Genomic DNA, 20,946 nt, shown 5'->3' with positions numbered 1-20,946 from the left:
ACTCCCCCATTTTGATGTTGGCAAAATTTTTAATTATGGAACTCAGTTTTGAAGTTCCCCATGATTGAATTTTTTTTCGTTCTTCTGAAATTACTCCCCCGTAAGGGTTGCATCTATTTGACTTAATTTAACTCTAAACCTTCCAAGATTTAATTGAGAAAAATCAAGGCATGCTTGTACTGACTAAGTTCAATTCTAGACCTTCTAAGATCTAATTCAGATGAGCCTAGGCCAGCTTTCAAAAGAGGTCAATATGTTGGAACATGTGTTTACTCAGTTTGATACACGGTCAGTTTTAGGTATCAGAGAGAGAGATTATATTTATGAATTCATGTGTCAGAGCAAGGTGTATTCACGTATCAGAGTGAATGTGTGTTGAGTATTTTTCTCATGCATGTTCCCTTTTGATTTTAGTGTGTTTGTTCTTTTAAGACAGTTCAGCATGTAACACATTTAAGTAAGCATCATATGTAGATAAGTCAGTTTAAGTAAAAAGGATGCTTAAAATAGATAGATGGTGAGTCAGCATACAAAAATAGAATACAAGCCAAATTTTAAGATTGACTAAGCTATTTCTTCTTGCTAACTTGGGCTTGATGAGCAGGATTCATTTTGCCTTTCCCTTTGGCATTTCGTTGTTGTTGACTACCTGATGCTTCTCTTGATCTATGCTGAGTTCCATCAGCTTGTTCTTTCTCCCCCGTTTTGCCAGCATCGGGCGGAGGAGGAATGAAAGTGTCGTTGAGAGCAGCACGAGTTAATCTCACGGAGTACGCCTTAAGCTTTTTCGTGCTTTCCCTTAGACCATCGAAAACGAGAACACCATCGTCCAAGACGGAACCGGGAATTCTGATAGAGGCATTGAGCATACTTAGAATGTATTCTTGGGATTTCCCTACCCAGGTGATAGTATCAGTCAGCAGGGCATAAGCTTGATGATACATCTTGAGCAAAGCCGAATCGTAGAACTGACGTTGAGCATTCATGTGGCGCACATGTTTGAAGGTGGCTTGGGAGTATTGCAGGATTTCATTTGTTTTTACCAAGTTAGTATCCATTTCTTCCTTACTCAAGTTGAGTAGATGGATAGCTTCACTAATTTGCTCGATCGAACACTGGGAAGAGGAGGAAATTATCGCACGAGTGTCAGTCAGCTCAGAATGTAGCTTGGTGAAGTGATTGTCCTCAGCAAAGGTAGCATATCCCGTGTTGACTGTAGACAGAGCATTTATTTGGCCTTGGAAGGAATCCATGTGATTCACCATCATTAACTGCAGTTCAGCCAGCTTCACAATGGAGTCTTGCTTGGGTTGTTGAGTTTGAACAGTGGTCATGACACTCACAAGATCTTTGAGACCCTTGATCTCATTCAGGAGCTGAGTGACAGAAGAAAGTTGGGTTGACTCAACATTAGCGAACCCAGCAGCATCGGCATGAGATGTATTCAAATCCTGGAGAATGGTTTGAGCTGAGTCAATGATGCGACGTCCAGACTCAGTAGCATTTAGGTAGGCATAATTTGCCTCAGGAGTTCGCTCAGAAGCCGGTATTTGAGTAGATTGTTTTCCAGTACCAGATGGGCCAACATGATCAACAACTGGACTTGTGTTCAAGTCAGCACCAGGAACTGACTGTTCAACATTCTGCGATGCTGGGTTAGGAAGAGGTGGATCGGCAGAGATGTTGACCTGCTCAACATGGGTTTGAAATTGAGTTGGTACAGGAGGAGGTACTTTAGAACTTACAGGATTTTCCTTTGCTTGCTCACCCTCTTGAGCAGCTTGAACTTCGAGCTCTTGCTCGGCAGAGATTGGATTTTCAGGGTTCTTGGCTTGTTCCTCAGTATGAGTAACAGAGGCTTGCTTTTGTGTAAATTGTTCTGGAGTTGGCTCGATGACGGAGGAGAAGAATTCATACTGAAGCCTAGTCAGGTCAGTAATAGGTTCTCTAAGTGGAGAATCTGCGAGTAGGTCTAGGGAGTTGGACTTGTGAGCTTTGTGTTTGAAACGCTTTTCAGAGCTGACCTTGTTGGTTTGAGGTGAGGGGTCAGCAGCGATTGAGTCAAGAGACTCAGATGAGGAAGTTAACTCTAGGTCATCATGAAGGCTTCCCTCAGCTTGCACTTTTTCTGTTTGATCAGCTTGTAGTTCAGTTGGTTCAGCATCAACTAACTAAGTTCCCTCAGCAGCACACTTTTCTTGCTCATCATTAACATTGGCTGTTTGCTCAGTATCAACTTGTCCTCCAAAATCTCCCAAATCATCTTCCTGTTCAGAGGGTGTCTTTTCAAGATCAATCTTTTGACTTCTCACGAAGTGGGAATCGTCAGAAATGACAAAGCCAAGAGGGGCAGCATCATGTTGAGCGATTTCCACAAGATATCGAACTGACAGGGAACGCTTTTTAACTAAAAACTTGTTTAATTCAGTTTTATTCATGTCTTTAGATTTAACTAAAGAAAATCGTTTAATTGATTGTATTGGTTCGGATAAATTAGGATTAGATAAGAATATTATATTGAACTTAGAGAACAATTCTGTCTTGAGATTTTGATTATAAGACAGACGCTTTCGTATTTGGAATAAATAGAAGGTATAAAACTTATTTTCATTAAGCAAAGAAGGCAACTATAACTTTGGTAAGATTATGAACATGTAATAATACAAGAATTTATGCAATTAAATGGCTTTGAACCGTAGAAATCTCTCTGGATCGGAGCAGATTCCTACCTTAATCAAATTAGCATTTTATATCCGATAAGCCGCGGTCACGATCATATCATCCGTAAAAACTAATTCTTTCAAGTGTTCAACAAAGTTTCTTTATAAATATGATTGTATAAAACGTTTTAATAAAAACACAAATTTATCATTTTGAAAATCATTTTGTCAGAACAATATCAAAATAACAACATGAAGAATGTATTGAATAAAATAAATATATCATTAGTGAATTGTGAATCTTCACAAATTAACAGAGAAGAAGAAACATGGATAGCATTTTGACGAAAACTTTGAGATCCGGGTTGTCAATCTTTCCCTCAAACTCCGTAGGTTTGTCAGACCTCTTTGCGCTTCAACCGTTAGTTCTTCTCGCCGAATCTTCGGAATAGAGACCGGTCAGTCCACTACCAGAATGAAAACTTATCTCTGATCAATCTTTGAAACTAAACTAATACTACTGTGTTTATAACTAATCTAATAACAACTTGTGTACATCAAGTTTGTTTATACATAAATGAAATCTAACTTTCTGACTCTTTCTGAATCAGAAACTCAATATAATAACTCTCTGATTTCTCTAACTTTTCTAACTTAGCCAACCACATTGATTTCTGAAATGAACCACTTATTTATAATTGGTGAAGGGTTGTAACTGAAGGGCCGTGTCCACTGGTGAAGGGTCGCTTTTATCCAAACAAACAGACGCGTTTTTTGGAATTAAACATGTGAAATCTGTGCAGAATTCTTCGTTGTCTCATATGAGATTCCGAGAATCTCAGTCGCGACAGGGGGTGAAGGGGCGAGCTGAAGACTTCGAATTTCCGGCGACTGGTGTTCGTATGTCGCGACTGAGATTTGTTGGAAATTAGTCACTGCTTCAGACTAGAAGTTATTGATTTGTTGTAGGCAAGACGTGGATTGAATCTCCAAAATCCCGTCAACATTCTCCAGATATCTATAGAAGTCATATCTCTGCCAGGATGATGCGGAGTGGTGTCCCGTGGTGGAAAACCAAACCAATTATGAAGTACATGATATCCAAAAGTGAACATCTTCCCTTCACAACGAAAACTGAGACGAACACGCCTCTTATTGATAAACCGAACGGTAGATAGAAACTCTAGAACCCAATTCCCAATTATAGGAAACTTCATGGAAGCAAACTTGGTCCATCCCAAATTTGTCAGATAGCGATTCATGTCATCGCTTATCCCGAGTTCTTCATTCAGGAACTCATCTAGATACAACATGCCACAGAATTGTGCATATCTAAACTGCAAATAACGTTTCCCTTCGTCATGATTGTAGATTGGAAACCATGCTCCATAGCGAGAAGAGATATCAACTCTCTTGCTTCGAGCAGAAGTGTTCTTCCTAACATTTTTCAGAGATTTGGTCATGTTTGTGAAATAAGATGGTGTCTGTAGGATTTTAGAATTGAAGAAAGAATTTCAGAAATCTGAAAGAGATGAAATGAAATGAAAGAATTCAGAACCTACAGGAATATATAAGATACATAAGTGAAAGGTTGTGTCTGTTTAAAAATAAAAGATGTCAAAGTGATACCTCTTGGATTTAACTGACTGAAGTTTTGAAATGTGATGTCTGTAATCTCTTACAGTTACATCAAAATGTTTAAAATACTAAAAATCTCAACTGAGATTTTCGGAATCTCAACTGAGATTTTCCAAATCCTGAAACATGGAGAATCTCAACTGAGATTTCTGGATATATATTTTCAAAAACACTTAACACTTAATGAAAATTTTCAAAACATGACTAGATTAGAATTTAATTTTACAAAACCTTATTTGTACACAAATTCAAAAATAAAAATAAATAAAAATGAAAACAAAAATAAATTAACCTAAAAATAAAAATAAAAATAAATTAAATTAAAAAGAAAGAAAAATAAAAATTATGAACATATAATAAGAAAAACTAAAAATATGAAAACTAAATAAATTAATTGTCATAGAATTCGTCCACGAATTCAATTGATTGAATTGGAGCTCATTCGTAATAAATTTTGCATCGATTACCATTAACCTTAAATCGATCGCCATTGGACTTTTCTAGCTCTAAAGCTCCATAATCAAATGTTTTAACAACCACAAATGGTCCATTCCATCTAGACTTGAGCTTACCTGGAAATAACTTTAATCTGGAATTAAAAAGTAAAACTTTATCCCCAATATTAAAGCTTTTAATTTTGATTCTTGCATCATGCCACTTTTTAACTTTTTCCTTATAAACTCTTGCATTTTCGTAGGATAAATAGCGTAATTCATCCAACACGTTTAAGTCGAACAAACGCTTTTTTTCTGCGCTTTGCAAATCATAATTAAGGGTTTTTATAGCCCAATATGCTTTATGTTCTAACTCTACTGGTAAATGACAAGCTTTACCATAGACTAATCTATAAGGTGTCATTCCTATAGGTGTTTTAAATGCAGTACGGTATGCCCATAACGCATCGTTAAGTTTATGTGCCCAGTCTCTTCTAGAAGACGAAACTGTTTTCTCAAGTATCCATTTGAGTTCTCTATTTGATATTTCCGCTTAACCATTCGTTTGAGGATGGTATGGCGTAGATACACGGTGGTGTACTCCGTATTTCCTCATAAGCGACTCAAAGCTTCTATTTACGAAATGAGTACCTCCATCGCTTACCATAACTCTAGGGATTCCAAATCGACAGAATATTTCATTCAAAAACTTAACAACTACCTTAGAATCATTTGTCGGGGTTGCAATTGCTTCAACCCACTTTGAAACATAAGCTACGACTACTAATATATAATTTTTGCTAAAAGAAGTAGGAAAAGGACCCATGAAATCGATTCCCCACACGTCGAAGATTTCAACTTCCAACATGTTTGTGAGAGGCATCTCATCTTTCCTTCCTAAATTCCCGGTTCTTTGACACTTATCACAACGGATAATAAATGAACGGACGTCTTTAAACAGGGTAGGCCAAAAGAAACCGTATTCTAATATTCTAGCTACTGTTTTGCTTACGCTGTTATGACCTCCATAAGCGCTTGCATGACATTCCAACATTATAGAGTCATATTCAAACTCACAAACACATCTCCTAAGCATTCCATCGCCGCATGTTTTGAACAAAAATGGATCTTCCCAAAAATATTTCTTAAGTTCCGAAAAGAATTTCTTCTTTTGCTGAGAATTTAATCCATCTGGCACAACATGTGCATCTAAGTAATTGGCAATATCCGCATACAGTAAAACCTCTATATAGTAATACACTTGGGACCGGACTATTTGTATAACAATTGGGAGGTTATTCCTATATAGAGGTTGGTATAACAAAGACTCTCAGCACTTGGGACCAAACTTTTGTATAACAATTGGGAGGTTATTCTAATATAGAGTATTCCTATATAGAGGTTCTACTGTACCATGGTGCTATGACACTTTGTACTTGCATGAGATATTCATCGGGGAAATCATCTCGAATGCCTAATGTTTCACCGATGGGACCGTTTTCATCTTCAAGTCTTGATAGATGATCGACGACAAGGTTTTCGATTCCCTTTTTTATCTTTAATCTCTATGTCAAATTCTTGCAATAATAAGACCCATCTAATAAGACGTGGTTTTGCATCTTTCTTAGCAAATAAATATCTTAAAGCTGCATGATCTGTATAAATAATGACTTTAGATCCTAACAAGTACGATCTAAACTTATCACATGCAAAAACTACCGCTAGCATTTCTTTTTCAGTTGTGGTGTAATTTAACTATGCCCCGGACAATGTGTGACTCACATAATATATAACATGAAGTTTCTTATCTTTCCTTTGACCTAATACACATCCTACAGCTAAATCACTTGCATCGCACATAATTTCGAAAGGTAAATTCCAATCGGGTTTCGATATTATAGGTGTACTGGCTAAAGATGTTTTCAATGTATTGAAAGCTTGTAAACAATCCTCATTAAAATCAAAAGTTGAATCTTTCATAAGCAAATTAGTAAGTGGTTTGGAGATTACAGAAAAGTTCTTTATAAACCTTCTGTAAAAGCCTGCATGACCTAAAAATGATCTTACTCCCTTAACAGTGGTTGGTGGGGGTAATTTTTCTATAACTGAAGTCTTTGCTCTATCCACTTCTAAACCTTTTTCAGATATCTTATGACCTAAAACAATTCCTTCGTCTACCATGAAGTGACATTTTTCCCAATTTAATACTAAATTCGTTTCTTCACATCTAGACAATACTTTATCTAAGTTCTGTAAACATGCATCGAAAGAATCTCCATAAACTGAAAAATCATCCATGAAAACTTCCATTATATCTTCAATGAAATCATTAAATATTGCTGTCATACATCGTTGAAATGTTGCTAGTGCATTACATAGACCAAAAGGCATTCTCCTATATGCAAATGTTCCATAAGGACACGTGAAGGTTGTTTTGTCTTGGTCATCCGGGTAAATGTAAATTTGAAAGAATCCGGAATAACCGTCTAGGAAACAATAAAATGCATGACCGGCTATCCTTTCGATCATTTGATCAATGAAAGGTAGAGGAAAATGATCTTTCCTAGTTTCTTTGTTTAGGTTCCTATAATCTATACAAACCCTCCAACCGGTGGTGGTTCGCGTAGGTATTAATTCACCTTCGTCATTCCTTACAACAGTTATGCCTCCCTTTTTAGGTACACAATGGATTGGACTAACCTATTCACTATCCGAGATCGGATAAATGATTCCATTGTCTAAAAGTTTAGTAATCTCATTTTTTACTACTTCTTTCATGTTCGGATTTAAGCGTCTTTGTCTATCTGCTTTAGGTGGCTTATCTTCTTCTAAGTGAATTCTATGCATTACGATACTAGGATTAATTCCTTTTAAGTCTGAAATTTGTCAACCCATACTTCCTATCCTATTTCTAACAACTTCTTTTAATTTTTCTTCTTGATTATTCGTTAATTTGTTAGAGATAATTATAGGTAGAGAATCGCCTTCGCCTAAGAAAGCGTACCTCAAATGACTGGGTAATTCTTTAAGTTCTAATTTAGAGGGTATTACAATCGAAGGCGGAACTGGTCCATCTTCTCGAATCAAAGGCTTTGGGTCCTTATTTTCTAATTCTTCACCCATTATAGGTTCTATTATTTCTTCTCTTTGAATAACGTCATTGACACATTCTTCAACTAAATCAAGTTTCAAACAAGCGAATTCCTCCATAGGATATTTCATCGCTTTGTTCATATTAAACTCGATCTTATCTTCTCCTATCCTCAAAACTACTTTCCCTTCCGACACATCAACTAGAGCACGTCCTGTGTTCATAAACGGTCTACCAAAAATTAGTGGACAATTAACGTCATATGCAAAATCTAATATAACAAAATCGGTAGGAAAAATAAATTTATCGACTTTGACTAAAACATCTTCAATTATACCATATGGTCTCTTAGTGGTTTGATCCGCTAATTGCAAAACCATATTGGTGCGTTTGATATCTTCTTCTAAACCTAACTTGTTAAAAATAGACAACGGCATTAAATTTATACTTGCTCCTAAATCACAAAGACAACTTGGGAATTCAATATCTCCCAACTTACACGGAATAGTAAAACATCCGGGATCTTTGAGTTTAGTAGGCAAATTACTTGACACAATTGAACTACAATCTTCAGTTAACGAAATGGATGAAATTCCTTCCCAACTGGTTTTCTTCGAAATCAAATCCTTTAAAAACTTAACATAGTTAGGAATTTGCGTAATTGCATCCATGAACGTCAAATTAATGTGCAAATTTTTAAGTTTATCTAAAAATGTTAAGAGTTGTTTGTCATAGTCCTTATTTCGGACTTTGTGCGGAAAAGGTGGTTTGGGTACAAAAGTTTTTGTACTTGAGTCAATTGGTGAACTTTTTGTGTTTAAGATATCTTCTTTGGGCTTTGGTAAATCAGTTCCTGGTAATGTTGCATCTCCGGGCATTTCCGGACCTAGATAATTTTTCCCTGAACGAAGAGTGATAGCCTTTACCTGCTCTTTCGGATTTTCTTCCGTATGGCTGGGAAGACTTCCCTCTTTTCGGGATGGAATTGATTTAGCAAGTTGACCAATTTGGATCTCCAAATTATGGATGCTAGATGAGTGGTTTCTAATAAGCTGATCGAATTTATTTTCGATCCGTTTAAAACCATCGTCGTGATTACTTATTTTTCCACTGATAGCATCTATGAATTTGTCGATTTTAGAAGATAAAGTGCTAATCGTATCTCTTGACTGATTTTGATAATTACTAGTACGATTATTAGTTTGGTTTTGCCCTTGGACAAAATTTACATGTTCGATCTCACTCATATTTTCATAATCCACATCCGTTTGGATTGGATTACCATTGGTATCGCATGGTGCCATAAACCTATCAATTTTGTGCGACAAAGCAGAAAATTGGGCTTGTAACATCGCGACTGGATCAAGTTCCACTATACCTTTAACTGATGATGTGATTGAGGATGATGGTTTCTCCATCGGTATATGTCCACGTTCCGCGGGCCACATACTGCTATTGATTGTCATTTTCTCCAAAAGTTCTCTTGCTTGGGCTGATGTTTTCTTCATAAATAGCCCTCCCGACATAGCATCTAATGAACCTCTAGTTGTAGGATTAAGTCCATTGTAAAATGTTTGCATTAAAAGTTCAGCGGGTAATTGGTGGTGTGGGCATAAACGTTGAAGTTCTTTGAAACATTCCCAAGTCTCATAAAGAGTTTCATTATCATTTTGAGAAAAAGATGTTAACTCTTTTATGACTCTTGCGGTTTTTGCTAAAGGAAAATATTTTGATAAAAAGGTTTGGGCTAATTGTTCCCAAGTTTCAAAAGTTGCGGCTGACATTGAAGTTAACCACTCTTTGGCTCTATCCTTCAAAGTGAAAGGAAAAATTCGAAGTTTGATTGCTTCGGCAGTCACATCTGGGATTTTAAAAGTGTCACAAATTTCAAGGAAATTTGTTAAATGGGTGTTAGGATTTTCGTTAGGTAACCCGTAAAATGTTACATTATTTTGCAACATATTAAGCAAAGCTGGCTTAATTTCAAATTGGTTTGCGGTGATTCTGGGTCTAACTACACTATTGGTTACACCGGCCACATTTGGCCTAGCGTAATCCATAAGTGTTGGTGGGTTTGCCATTTTTTCCGGCTCGGTATGTGTTTTTACTGGAGTCTTATTTTTGTTTTTCTTGTTTTTCTTGTTCTTTCTAATGGTTTTTTCAATTTCTGGGTCTATAGGGTCTGGTACAATGCCTGAACTTCGAGAACTGCGCATGAACCTGAAAACTTGCACGAACCGAAACTACCTACAAAGCAGAATTTGAAAAATAAATAAATTAGTAAATTAAAATTAATAAATTACAAAAATTAAAATAAGTATGTTTAAACCTAGATTCGAAATAAAACACGAAAAATCTAAATTTTTGTTAAAAAATTTGGCGTTCCCCGGCAACGGCGCCAAAAACTTGTTGAGCGATTTCCGCAAGTGCACGGTATACGCTTGTAGTAATAAAAGATATCGAACCCACAGGGAACGCTTTTTAACTAAAAACTTGTTTAATTCAGTTTTATTCACGTCTTTAGATTTAACTAAAGAAAATCGTTTAATTGATTGTATTGGTTCGGATAAATTAGGATTAGATAAGAATATTATATTGAACTTAGAGAACAATTCTATCTTGAGATTTTGATTATAAAACAGACGCTTTCGTATTTGGAATAAATAGAAGGTATAAAACTTATTTTCATTAAGCAAAGAAAGCAACTATAACTTTGGTAAGATTATGAACATGTAATAATACAAGAATTTATGCAATTAAATGGCTTTGAACCGTAGAAATCTCTCTGGATCGGAGCAGATTCCTACCTTAATCAAATTAGTATTTTATATCCGATAAGCCGCGGTCACGATCATATCATCCGTAAAAACTAATTCTTTCAAGTGTTCAACAAAGTTTCTTTATAAATATGATTGTATAAAACGTTTTAATAAAAACACAAATTTATCATTTTGAAAATCATTTTGTCAGAACAATATCAAAATAACAACATGAAGAATGTATTGAATAAAATAAATATATCATTAGTGAATTGTGAATCTTCACAAATTAACAGAGAAGAAGAAACATGGATAGCATTTTGACGAAAACTTTGAGATCCGGGTTGTCAATCTTTCCCTCAAACTCCGTAGGTTTGTCAGACCTCTTTGCGCTTCAACCGTTAGTTCTTCTCGCCGAATCTTCGGAATAGAGACCGGTCAGTCCACTACCAGAATGAAAACTTATCTCTGATCAATCTTTGAAACTAAACTAATACTACTGTGTTTATAACTAATCTAATAACAACTTGTGTACATCAAGTTTGTTTATACATAAATGAAATCTAACTTTCTGACTCTTTCTGAATCAGAAACTCAATATAATAACTCTCTGATTTCTCTAACTTTTCTAACTTAGCCAACCACATTGATTTCTGAAATGAACCACTTATTTATAATTGGTGAAGGGTTGTCACTGAAGGGCCGTGTCCACTGGTGAAGGGTCGCTTTTATCCAAACAAACAGACGCGTTTTTTGGAATTAAACATGTGAAATCTGTGCAGAATTCTTCGTTGTCTCATATGAGATTCCGAGAATCTCAGTCGCGACAGGGGGTGAAGGGGCGAGCTGAAGACTTCGAATTTACGGCGACTGGTGTTCGTATGTCGCGACTGAGATTTGTTGAAAATTAGACTAAGGTATAGCAGCGGAAATATAAAATTTTTAACCTATTTCCATTTAACCACAAGATCCGTTAACCGTTATTTCATATAAAGAAGGATAAGAAGAAATACCTTTTAGAAGTTCTATCTACCGTTGCAAACGAAGTGCCCACAACTTCAAAAGAGATAGAAACTGTCTACCAATCTTCCCCTATCCGAAACAGACCTTCCAGACCTTGGAACGAAAATCCCTTCGGTGGAAACGTGGAAGAATATGTATAGAAGCTCCTGTCCAAAAATCGTGACGATCCGACGGTTCAATCTCCGGGAATCCGCGAAATCGTGAACTGACCTGATGTAGGAGTAGTAAAACGAATTTCTCCCTTTTGTTTGTTTTTCTTCTTCGAGTTCCCAAACACGAAATAAAACACGGGAAGATTAATTTAGAATCAACCGTTGAATAGCAACCAAAGTAGATTGCCTCTAACTAATCAACACAAGATCAAGGATAAAAGAAATAGATGAAAATCAATTGATCAAACGAAGCCGTAGAGAAATCTCGTCCTCGAACTAGGGGTGTCGAATTTTCTCTCTCTTGGACTAGGTGAATTTCGAAAATCACAAGTAGGGTATGACTTGCTTGGATTTCGAAAATCTCAAGGGAAGGGGTATTTATAATCTCTTGTATCTAATCCCTAGTTAGATAGAATTAGTTTACTGAATAGAAATTCCATTCGGAATAGAATTCCTAATTATTATCTCACTATATATCTAATATATTAAGGATAATAATAATAACCTTATTGGATAATAATATGAGTATATTAATCTAATTAAAACTCCTAACTTAATTATCTCTTAATTAATTTAATTCATATTCCTAATCTAATTAGGATTAACAAAATCAAATTAATTATTCATGTATGTCACTACATGAATTTCAACCCCCTTATGTCCATGGGCCTTATTGGGCTCAATTGGGCTTCTATCAATCAATTAACATCTATCTCTCTTTTAGGTTCCAAGTCTTATGTGTGATCCATTAGGTTCTTATTGCTTCTAGCCGTATGCAACGTTATTAAATTAATTTTCAAAGAATTATATTTAATCTTTGCATAACGGAATGATGTACAGAGTATGTGATTAGCAAGTCCGTAATCATTCCCCCAGAGCTATAAGAAGACAGGTTGATTTTGTCGTTAACCTTTCCGTATTAGTTACAGTATAATTCGATCCTTTATCAACTACATCCTTGAACTGAATCTTATGACTATGGGTGATGTCAAGTCACATATAGTGAGACGTTCGTTTTACTTGTACAGGCCGAGTCAACTCAAAAAGATAGGTTAAGTGAAATCTGTATTTCTTACTCTTAAGCTATCACCTTGCAAGGATTTAGAATCGAGTCTTCCACAAGCGATCCATGGATGTATCTCCCATTTATCGGGAGTGATAAATGCTCAATCCAATATATAACGACTCCGCAATTACTTCCTGTGATACCCAATGTCTACTGTTCACACCCCAGAGTCATCTCTGTTAAGGATCGTGTTACACCAGAGTCAAACCATCACATTCCGTAATCCATTATACCAATTAATATTCCTTTGAGTCTGAGGATTAATTATACCTATTAATACCAATGAGATGAATAGGTGACAAGGATGAATCTACCCATTCTGTTATCTCAAATCGGATCCCCAATCCTAATGAACAACGTTTCATCGGATCTATGTAACTGTCCAGATATATGTATATATGAAGCTTGTGAGATCAGCTTTCTGTCGGACAGAATACATTGTCACATACAAGTCTCAACAGTGATATGTCAATCCCAAACATATCACTTGACTTGGGGTGGTTTTAAGTTTATCAGTTTACTATAAAGTTTTGTCTCACTTCATGCTTGTATGAACACTTTATAATCACTTTAAATAAACTTACGGATTTCCTTTTATTAGACTTTATTTAGTGCTTAAAAGGGATTGCCTTTATATAGTTATAAAACATATATCTCATTAAACAAATGATATAAAGAACAATTCATTTACATTAAGTTTGTATCCTAGAACAATTGTCTATAGGACAATAAACCCCAACATACTCCCACTTGGACTAAAGCCAATTGTTTCTAAAACTTATCCCAGTAGAAGTTAAATGACGATCATGTATTCTCTGGGTTAAAGGCTTTGTCAACGGATCTGCAACATTGTCCTCTGTAGGTACTCTTTCTATTCTCACATCTCCTCTAGCCACAATCTCTCTAATGATGTGGTATCGCTTAAGGTAATGCTTGGATGCATTATGAGACCGTGGTTCCTTTGCTTGCGCAATGGCTCCATTGTTATCAAAGTACAGTGTAATAGGATTGACAATGTCAGGCACCACACCTAGTTCTGTAATGAACTTTCTAATCCAAACCGCTTCCTTTGCTGCTTCCGCAGCTGCGATATACTCTGACTCGGTCGTAGAGAAAGCTACGCTTCCCTGCTTGGAACTCTTCCAACTGACCGCGCCCCCATTCAAGATAAACAGGTATCCTGATTGGGATTTATAATCATTCTCATCTGTGAGATGACTTGCGTCTGAAAATCCTTCTATTTTCAGATCACCTTCTCCGTACACTAGGAACATATCTTTAGTTCTTCTCAAGTACTTAAAAATTTTCTTGACGGCAATCCAATGCTCATCTCCCGGATTCCATTGGTAACGACTCGTTACAGATAACGCGAACGCTACGTCAGGTCTAGTGCATAGCATAGCATGTCACGACCCAAACCAGGCCATGACCGGCGCATAAATTAAGTAATCTTTAATCTATGCTAGCCTTAATTCTGAACTAATAGAAATTCCAAAATTTACTAACAGAATATCAAAGTCATCTCAATTACATCAATAAACCTTAAAAGAATCAAACTATTCAAGTCAAATCTTAATAATCAAAAGTCTCCAAAAATAAGATAAAGCTAAATCATTAAGCAGTCTCCTTCAACATCAATCCAAGGGTTACCTCACGAACAGAGACCTTAATCTGAAAAAGAAATATTCAACGTGGTATGAGATTTTCGTCTATACGAGCGAAAACCTCAGTGAGCAGTAGCTATAGCACACAGCAGAAAGGAACAGGCAGATAAGCTGATACTTTTAAATTATGACGAATATAGTTTCAAATATAGAATTCAAAATCAGCTAAACAAAATGGTCAATATTAGATAATCAAATCAAAGTACTGGTAATCAATTGTCAAAAATAATACTGAAGCCTTTCAAAATATCAGATATTAGAATAATCAGAAAATAAGACAAAAGCTTTAAAACACATGGTACAGTGTAACAGAGTGGTGATACTGCACACCACCAGGGCCAGATAAATGGTAAGCGCTACCAATAACAGATACAGATAACAGATAATCGCCCTCACCGATCTTATGCATGATTCTAATGCTGACACAACTGACGACAAACTGACAACTGATAACCTGACTCAAAGACAAATGCAAGGACCTAATGTTATGAAGATCAGTGAGATGCCAGATAACAGATACAGATATACTGAGCACTTGTACCAGTTTGAAAACATATAGTATACATATATGAATCAGAAAATCATAACTGATTGAACGAATTATCAGATTTCCAAAACAAATGTAATAACTGCGATAATTCGCGTATCAGAAACTACAAATCATATCAAACCAGATTTTAATAAATTCATTGTACCTGATAATAAAATAATTCAATATAAGGGTCTGTTCTCAGAATATACGCTTTAATACTAAGGATATTTAGTAAACATAAGGTTTAAGCTATACGTTTTTAGGAACGAAAATATACAGTCAAACGCTAATTTTTGATAAACAGTTCTTCAGTCTAATATTTCAATCAAACAGTGTCGTGTACTATAATTACCACTCACCTGAATATTCGAGCAGACGCGAGCGCACTAAAAGTCCGACTCAATCAACTTGCGAATTATCGGAATTTCCTATTGATTCAAGGGAAGAGGCGAAGTGAATTAACTAACCGTAAATAAATGAAAGCTAGTGGGGACAATTAACAACTTAGGGGAACAAGTAATAACCTTCATACTTAATTAGATTAGGCATTTTTAAAATTACCCATATGAAATATGGGTACAGATAACACCCATTAAACAATTGTTCGTAGTAAAACGGTTCACTTAATAATAAATAAAACATAACTCCAAGCCTCCTATTTATGTGTATAAATCTAAATTAAATAAGTAATTTGCAAAAATTGGAAGACTTAAAAGAAAACCGAACAAAGACCAGCGAAAAATAATAAGCAGGTGAGGCTTGGGAGATGAATTGACAACTACTGATTGATAAAGCAATTTGTAAACTTTAAACCATAGTTTTTGTTCCAGACACAAAGAAACCAAAATTAAAATTCACAAGGTCCACTTATCTATATATATATATATTATATGTATTAAAAAATACTCATACACCTCCCTTCACTAATTAACTAATGTATTTTGGATTTTATATTAATATTAATAAGGCTTTGTGCAGGGAAGGAGTTGAAGAAAGTGGAAATTGTCATAAAGAACTAAGAATATAAGAATAAAATATTGATTCAAAGTTATTATTATGATGAACTTTATAAAACTACTGTTCATAGTAGACATAGGAAAATGAATATACTTACTCGAATAATGATGATCTAGCAGCTAAAAAATTTGGAACCTCAGAGAGAAAAATGGAGGGCGGCGGCTCCTCTATGAGTGCGAGATAAAACTATTTTTTTTGTAAAAGTAAACTAGGTTTCGGAAAGATAGACCTATAGAGATATTAAAAATTGTTTCTAAAAGGCTAAGGGTATATTTGTAAAAGTAATTAGTTTATAAAGGTCACATTTAAAAAAAGTAAGGTTATATATTAAATAAGGAACTAATCAATAATTATAGCTATATAACCAAAATTAGGGTTATTACATTCTTCTCCCCTAAAAAAAAATTTGGTCCCCGAATTTAACTACAAGGACACTAACCTGGGATATCAAATAAATGAGGATATCTGATTCGCATTTCAGATTCAGTCTCCTACGTGGCTTCACTACTAGAGTGGTTTTGCCAAAGAACTTTAACTAAAGGAATTTCTTTTGAACGCAGCTTGCGAACTTGACTATCTAAAATCTTTATAGGTTGCTCCTCATAAGACAGATCATCTCTAACTTGTATAGCTTGCGGTTGTAAGACATGGGACGCATCAGGAATGTATTTCCTAAGCATCGATATGTGGAATACCGGATGAACCTTAGAGAAATCAGGTGGAAGAGCTAAACGATATGCGACTGCACCAATCCTTTCAAGAATCTCAAACGGGCCTACATAACGCGGACTCAATTTTCCTTTCTTGCCAAAACGCATGATTCCTTTCATCGGAGAGACCTTCAGAAATACAAGATCACCGACCTGAAATTCCACATTCTTGCGCCTCGGATCAACATAACTCTTTTGCCTACTCTGAGCTGTTAAGAGTCTATCACGGATAACACGAACTTTATCTGAAGTCAACTGTATCAATTCAGGTCTAGTGAGTCTCCTTTCTCCAACCTCATCCCAACAAATTGGCGACCGACACTTACGACCATACAAGGCTTCGTAAGGTGCCATCTCAATGCTAGCTTGATAGCTATTGTTATAAGCAAACTCTACCAAAGGCAAATGATGATCCCAATTTTGGCCAAAATCAAAGATACAAGCTCGAAGCATATCCTCTAAAGTCTGAATAGTCCTCTCTGACTGACCGTCGGTCTGAGGATGAAACGCTGTGCTAAATTGGAGTCTTGTACCTAACGCTTCTTGAAATTTCTTCCAAAATCGAGAAGTAAATTGAGCACCACGATCTGACACGATAGAGACTGGAACTCTATGAAGTCTAACAATCTCATCAATGTATAACTGAGCAAGCTTAGAAAAATCATAAGTTATCTTCACATGAAGAAAATGAGCAGACTTAGTTAAACGGTCGACTATCACCCAAATGGAATCATACCCTCCCCTAGTACGAGGCAATCCTACCACGAAGTCCATAGCAATGTTCTCCCACTTCCACTCAGGAATAGGTAATGGTTGGAGCAACCCAGACGGTTTCTGATGTTCTGCCTTGACTTGCTGGCAAGTAAGGCATCTAGCAACAAAGTCTGCAACATCTCTTTTTATTCCACTCCACCAGTATAACTCTCTTAAATCTCTATACATCTTAGTGGAACCAGGATGAACTGTATAAGCCGAACAGTGTGCTTCCTCCAAAATTTCCCTTTTTAAATCATCAACACTAGGAACACACAGTCTAGTCCCATAACGAAGAACTCCATCATCACCAATCATGAAGTCTTGAACCTTACCCTGACAAACATCATCCTTAACTTTACACAATTGAGGATCTTCTTGTTGCGCTGCTTTGATTCTATCTAATAGAATAGGTCTAACACGAAAATGAGCTACCAACGCTTCAGATGTTGCCTCAAATTCTACTCCTTGATCAACCAATTCATGAATATCACCAATCAAAGGTCTCCTCACTACGGAAAGATGAGCTAAGCTACCCAGAGATTTCCTATTTAAAGCATCTGCTACAACATTTGCTTTTCCTGGATGGTACTGAATTGTGCAATCATAATCCTTGAGAAACTCCACCCATCTTCTCTGCCTCAAATTTAAATCACGCTGATCAAAGATGTATTTGAGACTTTTATGGTCAGTGAAAATTTCACATGTCTCCCCATACAAGTAATGTCTCCATATTTTCAGGGCAAAGATCACTGCTGCCATTTCCAAATCATGAGTTGGATAATTCTGTTCATGTTGCTTTAATTGGCGAGAAGCATACGCAATCACATGACCATGTTGCATCAATACACAACCCAGACTAACCCTTGAAGCATCACAAAACACTGTGTAGCCCCCCGATCCAGATGGAAGAGCTAACACTGGTGCTGAAGTCAAACGAACTTTCAATTCTTCAAAGCTTTTCTCACACGCTTCTGACCACTGAAACTTCACATTCTTCTGGGTTAACTTGGTTAAAGGAGAAGCTATTCGAGAAAAGTCTTGCACAAAACGTCGATAATAACCCGCTAACCCAAGAAAACTTCGAATCTCCGACACTGAACTGGGCCTTGGCCAATGAAGAACGGCATCAACCTTCTTCTGATCAACACTCACCCCATCTTTGGATACCACGTGCCCTAAGAATGCGACACTATCCAACCAGAATTCACATTTTGAGAACTTAGCAAATAACTGGTTCTCTCTTAAAGTCTGAAGAACAAGCCTCAGATGCTGCTCATGTTCTTCTTTACTTTTAGAATACACCAAAATGTCATCTATGAACACTATCACAAAACGATCAAGGAAGGGCTTAAACACCCTATTCATTAGATCCATAAAATCTGCAGGAGCATTAGTGAGACCAAAAGGCATCACCAGAAATTCATAGTGACCATACCTGGTCCTGAAAGCTGTCTTAGGTATGTCAACATTTTTAACCCTCAACTGATGATAACCAGACCTCAGATCGATCTTAGAAAAGTACATTGCACCCTGGAGCTGATCAAATAGATCATCAATTCGAGGAAGAGGGTATTTGTTACGTATTATGACCTTGTTCAACTGTCGATAATCAATGCACAATCTCATTGATCCATCCTTCTTCTTCACAAACAACACAGGAGCACCCCAAGGAGAGACACTAGGGCGGATGAACCCTTTGTCAAGCAAGTCTTGCAGTTGTTCCTTTAACTCTTTTAGTTCAGCAGGAGCCATTCGGTAAGGAGGCATAAATATGGGTCTTGTTTCGGGTGCTAAGTCAACAAAGAAATTGATTACTCTCTCAGGTGGCAAACCTGTCAAATCTTCAGGAAAGACGTCAATAAACTCTTTCACCACATCAACATTCTCCAACTCGATACCCTTGGCTTGAGTATCCTTAACATAAGCTAGAAACCCTTCACAGTGCTTATACAACAATCTTCTTGCAGTAATAGCAGAAATAAGACTATGAGGAGCCATGCTACGATCTCCTTGAAATTGAAATTCTATCTCCCCAGGAATTTTGAAAGTTACTAACTTGCTATAACAGTTTAAAGAGGCATGATATGAGGCTAACCAATCCATTCCCAAAAGCACATCAAAATCTAACATTTCAAGTAATACAAGATCAGCTAAGAGTTCCCTTTCCCCTACTTTTACTAAGCAATTCTTAAAAGCTAGATTTATGTCAAGGACATCTCCTATAGGTGTTGCCACAGATAACGGACAATCTAACATAGTGGGTGGTACACCAAATTTCATAGAAAAACAAGGAGAAACAAAGGAATGTGTAGCACCAGGATCAATCAAAACTCTAGCACCAAATGAACATACAGAAATGGTACCTGTCACCACTGCATTAGATGCCTGAGCATCCTGCTGTGTCAGAGCAAAGGCTCTAGACTGACCTCGACCTGTTGTTGCATGATTAGGAGCTGGATTGGGACCTCGACCACCCTGACCTCGACCTCCTGAACTCTGGCCTCTACCACCATACTGAGAAGATGGCTGAGTAACAAAAGGAGCAGAACCTGTGTCCTGACTCACTGCTAGTGTTGTTTTACTGCTTGGGCAATCCTTTCTTCTATGTCCCACCTGACCACAACCAAAACAAGCCCCAGTTGCTCGATGGCATGGAGAGTTACCATGGAATTTACCGCAAAGCTGACAAGTAGGGAATGTGATCTAGAGGAACTTTGACTATTCTGAGTACCAGTGGACTGAGCTCTCTGACCATATCTCTGATTATTCTTGGAGTACTGCCCTCCTTGACCAGGTAAGGAATGGGACCCATGAGATACTGAATAGTTACTTCCCCTACTATGTTGACCACTCTGGTTGTCATATCGAGCACGTTTGTTCTGATCACGAGCCCTACGCTGATCATCAAACATCTCCATCTGCCTGGATCGATCCACCACTTCCTCAAAGCTAGATAATCATAGAGGAGCAATTCGATCTAACAGTCTGTCCCGAAGTCCCCTTTCAAATCTCCTTGCCTTCCTCTCTTCAGTTGGAATAAGATGCTCTCCAAAACGAGCAAGTCGAGTGAATTTCATTTCATATTCACTCACAGTCATACCACCCTGTTTCAGCACTTCAAACTCTAAAGCTTTAGCTTCCTTAACACTAGGAGGAAGGAACCTCTCTAAGAAAGAATCACGAAACTGTGGCCAAAGGAAAGCGTTATCAAGTCCATTCCCTCTCTTGGAAAGATACCAACTACGCGCCACTCCTTGTAACTGATTCCCTGCTAACAATACCATCCTAGCACTGGTGCACCCCAAGACCTCATAACATCTGTCCATAGCATCCAGAAAATCCATAGGATCTGTTACAGAATCCTCACCAGAAAACTTTGGAGGTTGTAACCTCAAGAAGTCACTTAGATCCTGTAATTGAGCTCTATCATTAGGTATAGCAGAT

The 20,946-nt window shown here is 36.8% G+C and overlaps 1 non-coding gene and 1 pseudogene across 1 annotated transcript; one reads left to right on the top strand and one right to left on the bottom strand.

Moving 5' to 3' along the window:
• Window positions 1-569: 569 nt before the first annotated feature.
• LOC136219031 (uncharacterized) lies at window positions 570-20,420 on the bottom strand (annotated as a pseudogene).
• On the top strand, window positions 9,420-9,526 carry LOC136216075 (small nucleolar RNA R71). Its single transcript, XR_010683069.1, has one exon. It is a non-coding gene; the product is annotated as a small nucleolar RNA R71 (small nucleolar RNA).
• Window positions 20,421-20,946: the final 526 nt, after the last annotated feature.

This window comes from Euphorbia lathyris, chromosome 1, assembly GCF_963576675.1.
Source record: "Euphorbia lathyris chromosome 1, ddEupLath1.1, whole genome shotgun sequence".
In the NCBI taxonomy this organism is placed as follows: Eukaryota; Viridiplantae; Streptophyta; class Magnoliopsida; order Malpighiales; family Euphorbiaceae; genus Euphorbia; species Euphorbia lathyris.
This window is presented reverse-complemented; position numbering and strand designations above follow the sequence as displayed.